Source organism: Eptesicus fuscus, chromosome 1 (assembly GCF_027574615.1).
Source record: "Eptesicus fuscus isolate TK198812 chromosome 1, DD_ASM_mEF_20220401, whole genome shotgun sequence".
Lineage (NCBI taxonomy): Eukaryota > Metazoa > Chordata > Mammalia > Chiroptera > Vespertilionidae > Eptesicus > Eptesicus fuscus.
Window position 1 is genome coordinate 40,249,448 of NC_072473.1, and position 8,119 is coordinate 40,257,566.

Genomic DNA, 8,119 nt, shown 5'->3' on the forward strand with positions numbered 1-8,119 from the left:
TATGCTCACCTATGTTCATGGCAGCATTATTTACAATAGCTAAGATGTGGAAGCAGCCCAAGTACCCATGAGTAGATGAGTTAGTATAAAATCTGTGGTACATTTACACAATGGAATACAATACAGCTATAAAAAAGATGGATTTCTTACCATTTTCGTCAGCATGGATGGACCTAGAAATTATTAGTATGAGTGTTAAATAAGCCAGTCAAATCCTTTGATCTTACTTATAAGTGAAATCTAATGAACATAATAAACTGACAAACAAAATAGATCCAGAGGCATGGGAGCATGGAACAGACTGATATATCTTAGAGGGGAGTGGAGAGAGACGGGAAGAGATTAACCAAACAACTTATATACCTATATGCATAACCAATGGACATAGACAATAGTGTGGGAAAGACCTGGGGTGGGGCGGGAGCTGTGAGGAGGCGGCTATAGTGGAGAGGAAATTTGTGGACATCTGTAACAATAAAATAAAATAAAATTTTAAAATAATTTAAACTATACCATGTATGAAATAGAAATCAATCACAAAAGGCAATATGGAAAATTTACAAAAAATTTTTAAATTAACTTTATTGGGGTGACATTGGTTGACATGGTCATATAGGTTTCAGGTGTGTTTCTATGTAACAAGATCTGTATATTGAAAATTAAAATATTTGAAAATTAAAAAAAATATTTTTAATAACCACTAGGTCAAAGAAAAAAATGATAAAACATTTTTAAATAACCCAAAATAAAAAAAAAATGGAAACCTGACTTACCCAAACATATTGTGTGCTGCACAAGCAGTTATGAGGTTTATACTGATGAATGTATATGTTATGAAACATAAAAGAACTGAAATAAACAACCTAATGTAATGCATCGAATATCTTTAAAAAAATTAAGCCCATAGCTGAAACCGGTTTGGCTCAGTGGATAGAGCGTCGGCCTGCAGACTGAAAGGTCCCAGGTTCGATTCCGGTCAAGGACATGTACATTGGTTGCGGGCACATCCCCGGTAGGGGGTGTGCAGGAGGCAGCTGGTCGATGTTTCTCTCTCATTGATGTTTCTAGCTCTCTATCCCTCTCCCTTCCTTTCTGTAAAAAATCAATAAAATATATTTTTAAAAAATTAAGCCCATATTTAACCAAATAAAGAAAATAATAAAGATCAGAATGGAAATAAATGAGAGACGATACAAAACAATAGCAAAGATGAATAAAACAAGGAAGAGATTTTCAAAAAGATAAGCACATTTAGTAAAACATTACCTAGACTAGTTGAAAAGAAAAACAAAGGAGGAAAAACCCATGGAGACAAACAACAGTGTGGTGATTGTGGGGAAGGAGGGTTAAGGGATAGTGGAGGTGGAATAAGATATAGGGGGATAAATGGTGAAGGAAAAAATATAAGGAAAAAATTAGAAAGAGACATACAAACATCTCTTTAAAGCAATAAATTATTAATATTTTACTCTTGAAATCACTATTAAAAATAATAAAATAGAGAATACATAAAATGGAAAATGGAGATAAAAGAGGATATATTACAACTGATGCTACAGAAATATACATAGGATCATAGGCACTACTATAAATAATTATATGCAAAAATAGCTGAAGAAATAGATACATTTTTAGAAATGTACAATCTATAAGGTTAAACCAGGAAGAAATGGAAAACCTGAATAGGCCAATAAATAGTAGAGATATATTTAGTAATCAAAAACCTCCTGCAAACAGAAACCCCAGGACCAGATGGATTCACAAGAAAATTCTACCAAACATTTAAATAACAATTAGCATCAATCTTTTTCAAATTATTTAAAAAAATTAAAGAGAAGGAAACACCTACATTTATTCTGAGGCCAGCATTACTCTGATGCCCAAACTAGATATGGATGGGACAAGAAATGGACACTGTGAACCATGTCGCTATTGCTGCTGTGCATATATTGACAGAGTGTAATTTTTTTTTATTTCTTGGCAGCTGACTAAAAACTATAGTCTAAACAAAAGCTTTATCCTTATCTATTTAAATAAGCAATTAGTGTTTACTACTGTCATTCTTCTTTCCTATGGCCTCTAAGATCATAACATGGTCTGCTTACTCTGAAGATTTGATGACATGGTAAGGCTGGGCTTCCTGTGAAAAAGCTTAGTTCAAAATAATCACCCATAAAGCAAGATTCAGGATGCTAAGTCATAGCCTGCATTCACTGTTAGTAGAAATCTGTAGCACAGGAAACCTGCAGTGAATTGTATCTTTGAGAGATGTGTGTGTGTGTGTGTGTGTGTGTGCACGCTAAACACATTGCTGAAATCCTTTTAAACAATTAACATTAAATTATATTGAAATAACTTTCACAGAAAATAAAAAATGGAAACACTTAAAGAAAAATGGAATGTAATTAAAGAAACAAAATGTGTGTATGAAGAAAGCACACATTTTCTTTAAGCCATAAAAGTCACAGAAAATGAAAGTGTACTTTAATGGTTATAACCATAAAGTATGTCTTTTTCTCCCTGGCTTACTTCAGTTAGCATAATACCTTCTAGATCCATCCATGTTGTGATGTTACATATAAGTAGAATAAAAAAAAATACACACAACAAAACAAATGAACAAACAAAATAAAACAAAAACAGACTCATAGAATTAGAGATCAAAGGGATGGTTACCACCAGGGAAGGGGTGAAAACAAGAAGGTGAATATAGTCAATGATATTTGATCAGTATTATTTAGGTGACCATGTTATAAGGTATAAAAATATTGACTCAATATATTGTACATGTGGAACCAATATAACAAACACAATATTGTATTGAGGAGGAATATAGGAGGAAGCCTGGGGGGGGAGGGCTAGCAATCTGAATCTGTGCAAGTGACCAGTGTCCTAGTGCACATTTTTGTTAGCCTATAATTAACTCACTGCCCCTGTCTTAGGCAATAGTCTGTTTTCCTAGGTGCTCCCAGTTTGCAGGGGCCACAGGTCAGGAATTTGGCATCTTGTCTGGAATAGGGGGTTGCTGGCACCACCCAGGCCAGACATTTAGATACAATCTAACTTCCCCATTCTAACTGACTCAGGAGGGGCTGTGAAAGCCTGCCACAAAAGCCCGGAAATAAGGAAACAAAGAATTTACAAACACATATAAGGAATAATCTCATTGTATAAGTTGTTCAGGCTTTGGATCTTCGAATCTCCTGAGCTAGCAGCAGTGCTTTAAATAAAGGGTTATTCCTGAATCTCCAGTACTCGTGTATTTTCCCGTCACCTGGTAAATTCTGCCAATGCTTAAATAAAAACTTTTTTTTTACATTATTTTATTTTTTCATTTTTTAACATTATTGTTGAAAGTATCATATATGTCCTCTTTTTTTCTCATTGACACCTTCTAGGCCATACCCACTCTATGACACAGGCCTTTAGAACACTATTGTCTGTGTCCATGGGTTATGCACTATGCATACAAGTTCTTTGGTTGATCTCTTCCCAACCACCCACCTACCCACACCTTCCTGCTGGGATACCATAGTCTGTTTTATGCTGCTGTGTCTCTGGATATATTTTGTCCATTGGTTTATTTTGTTCATTAGATTGCACATATGAGTGAGATCATGTGATAATGATCTTTCTCTGACTGGCATATTTTTGGTAACAGGTTTATAGGGCTTCCATGCAGGCCCCTGTTGAACTTGTCAGGTTTAGTATGGGGCCCCCCTTTTTCTCATCCACACCTATACAAATAATATCATAGTGAGTTATTTTTCTTACTAAAAATTTTGTAATAGAGATAACCTAATTGACCTGTAATAAGCTTAGGTAGAATAAAAATGTTATATTTAATTCTGTTTAAACTTGAAATTATTTTGTACTAGTTTCTATTACATTTCTGAGAATTTCATTTATATAAATGTTTAGTTTTCTTTGAAGATGGCAGCAAAGTTAAACAACTAATCTGCTGCCTCGCACAAGAATTTCAAAAATACAACTAAAAGACAAAACGTCTACCACCCAGAGCCACAGGAAAGCTGGCTGAGTGGTAGATTTACAACTAAGGAGAGAAAGGAGCACAAACGCTGAAAAGCTGAGTGAGGTACTGAGGCGCGAATCGGGCTGGAGGCGGGTGACTGAGCGCGCAGATTTTCTTCAACCCTCAGGGAGACAAGCTCCCGATCACTCTGAAATCCAGTTTTTGGGGACACACGGGGGACCCAGACACCTATGGGGAGAAGCTGGACTCTCGGCCATAGGGTCAGAAAGTGAGAGTGACTTTTTTGCAGAGGTGCGCCCAGCAATCATTGTTTACTGAGCTGGAGCGTGGGACGCGGAGACTTGGAAAAACGGAAAGGCAGAGACGGCTGACGGCAGCCATCACCATTTGCCACGCCCTAGCCAAGTGATGCCCTGAGACCCCGCCCCACCCTGAGGCCCCACCCCGCACATTCTACAAACCTGCCCAGGCTCCACACAGCGACTTTTGCATATAAATGGCCTGTTCTGTGGCAGCTTAACCAAATAAACTGCAGCTCCAGTCAGACTGCTCCAAAACCACCCAAGCAAAGGAGGAGAAAACTAGTCCTTGCTGTAGCTCCTGCTGGGGAACACACAGTACACAAGGGTACACTAAGAATGGGAGGCTGACTCCTTGAACCAATAGGACACCTAGTACACAAAGCTACCCTACCAACTCAGGGAAGCAGCGAAAATGAGGAGGCAAGGAAAAAGATCACAAACCAAAGAAATGGAGGAGAATAAGCAACTGGACATAGAGTTCAAAACCATGGTTATAAGGTTTTTCAAGAATTTCATGGAAAAGGCCAATAAATTTAATGAGACCCTTGAGGATATGAAAAATGACCAACTAGAAATTAAACATACACTGACTGAAATAAAAAATATTATACAGAGACCCAAAAGCAGACTAGAGGATCGCAAGAATCAACTCAAAGATTTGGAATACAAAGAGGCCAAAGACACTCCTCCAGAGAAGCAAGAAGAGAAGGGAATTCAGAAAGTTGAAGATAGTGTAAGAAGCCTCTGGGACAACTTCAAGCGAACCAACATCAGAATTATGGGGGTACCAGAAGAAGAGAGAGAGCAAGATGTTGAAAACCTATTTGAAGAAATAATGAATGAAAACTTCCCCCACCTGATGAAAGAAATAGACTTGCAAGTCCAGGAAGCACACAGAACCCCAAACAAAAGGAATCCAAAGAGGACCACATCAAGACACATCATAATTAAAATGCCAAGGGCAAAAGACAAAGAGAGAATCTTACAAGCATCAAGAGAAAAACAGTTAGTTACCTACAAGGGAGCACCCATACAATTATCAGCTAATTTCTCAACAGAAACTATGCAGGCCAGATGGGAGTGGCAAGAAATATTCAAAGTGATGAACAGCAGGAACCTACAACCAAGACTACTCTACCCAGCAAAGTTATCATTCAGAACTGAAGGGCAGATAAAGAGCTTCACAGATAAGAAAAAGCTGAAGGAGTTCATCACCACCAAAGCAGTATTATATGAAATGCTGAAAGGTATTCTTTAAAAAGAGGAAAAAGAAGAAAGATAAAAATTATGAACAACAAATACATATCTATCAACAAGTGAATCTAAAAGTCAAGAGAATTAAAAATCTGAGGAACAGAATAAACTGGTGAACATAATAGAATCAGAGGCATAGAATGGGAGTGGATTGATAATTCTCAGGGGGAAAGGGGTGTCTGTGTGGGGAGTACGGGAAGAGACTGGCCAAAAATCATACACCTATGGATGACAGCGGGGGGGGGGGGGAGTAAGGGCAGAGGGGGAGTGGGAACTGGGTGGTGGGGAGATATGGGGGGAAAAGGAGAAACAACTGTAATCTGAACAATAAAGATTTATTAAAAAATAAATTAAAAATAAATTAAAAAATGGTGTTGGGAAAATTGGATAGATACATGCAAAAAAATTAAACTAGACCACCAACGTGCACCATTCACAAAAATAAACTCAAAATGGATAAAGGACTTAAACGTAAGATGGAAAAACATAAAAATCTTAGAAGATGCCATAGTCAGCAAAATATCATAGATATGTTGTAGCAATATGTTCACCGATACAGCTCCTAGGCAATGGAAACTAAGGAGAAAATAAACAAATGGGACTACATCAAAATAAAAAGCTTCTGCTTAGCAAAAGAAACCATCAACAAAACAACAAGAAAGTCCACTGCATGGGAGTACATATTTGCCAATGTTTTCTCCCATAAGGGCTTAATCTCCAAAATTTACAGGGAACTCATACAACTTAACAAAAGGAACGTAAACAATCAAAAAATGGGCAAAGGACCTAAATAGGCACTTTTCAAAAGAGGACATACAGAAGGCCAAGAGACACATGAAAACATGCTCAAAGTCACTAATCATCTGAGAGATGCAAATCAAAACGATCAACAAAGGACAAATGCTGGCTAGGATGTGGAGAAAAAGGAACCCTCGTGCACTGCTGGTGGGAATGCGGACTGGTGCAGCCACTGTGGAAAACAGTACGGAGTTTCCTCAAAAAGTTAAAAATGGAACACCTATTTGACCCAATAATCCCACTTCTAGGAATATATCCCAAGGAATCAGAAACATGAATCAGAAAGGACATATTCATCCCTATGTTTATAGCAGCACAATTTACAATAGCTAAGATTTGGAAACAGCCTAAGTACCCATCAGCAGATGAGTGGATTTAAAACTGTGGTATATCTATGTACTAAGCTGTTACAAAAATGAAGGAATTTTTACCATTTGAAACAGCATGGATGGACCTAGAGAGCATTATGCTAAGTGAAATAAGCCAGTGAGCGAAAGGTAAATATCACATGATCTCACTCATTTGTGGAATATGATGAATACCACAGACTGATGAACAAAAATGGATTCAGAGACAAAGAAGCACCAAATGGACTGTCAAACCTCAGAGGAAAGGCAGGGGAGGGGGGATGGGAGGGATATAAGAGATCAACCAAAGGACTTGTATGCATGCACATTAGCATAAGCAATGTACACGGACACTGGAGTGTTGGGGGCTTGTCCTGGGGGGTGGGAGTGGCCAGAGAGTGGTCGATTGGGGTAAAAGGAAACATATGTAATAATTTAAACAATAAAAAAGAAATTAGTAAAAATATAAAAAATAAAAATAAATAACAAATTTTGGTGATGTAGAGAGTGCCTGGGAAGGCACATGAGCATTTTTTTTTTTTTTTTTTTTATTTAATGAATCTTTATTGTTCAGATTACAATTGTTTCTCCTTTTTCCCCACATATCTCCCCACTACCCAGTTCCTAGCCCCCCCTCTTCCCTTACCTCCCCCCCACCGCTGTCCTTATCCATAGGTGTATGATTTTTGTCCAGTCTCTTCCCATACTCCCCACACAGACACCCCTTTCCCCCTGAGAATTATCAATCCACTCCCATTCTATGCCTCTGATTCTATTAAGTTCACCAGTTTATTCTGTTCCTCAGATTTTTAATTCACTTGACTTTTAGATTCACTTGTTGATATATATGTAATTGTTGTTCATAATTTTTATCTTTCTTCATCTTTTTCCTCTTTTTAAAGAATACCTTTCAGCATTTCATATAATGCTGGTTTGGTGGTGATGAACTCCTTTAGCTTTTTCTTATCTGTGAAGCTCTTTATCTGCCCTTCAATTCTGAATGATAACTTTGCTGGGTAGAGTAGTCTTGGTTGTAGGTTCCTGCTATTCATCACTTTGAATATTTCTTGCCACTCCCGTCTGGCCTGCATGGTTTCTGTTGAGAAATTAGCTGATAATCGTATGGGAGCTCCCTTGTAGGTAACTAACTGTTTTTCTCTTGCTGCTTGTAAGATTCTCTCTTTGTCTTTTGCTCTTGGCATTTTAATTATGATGTGTCTTGGTGTGGTCCTCTTTGGATCCCTTTTGTTTGGGGTTCTGTGTGCTTCCTGGACTCGTAAGTCTATTTCTTTCATCAGGTGGGGGAAGTTTTCGTTCATTATTTCTTCAAATAGGTTTTCAACATCTTGCTCTCTCTCTTCTTCTGGTACCCCCATAATTCTGATGTTGGTTCGCTTGAAGTTGTCCCAGAGGCTTCTTACACT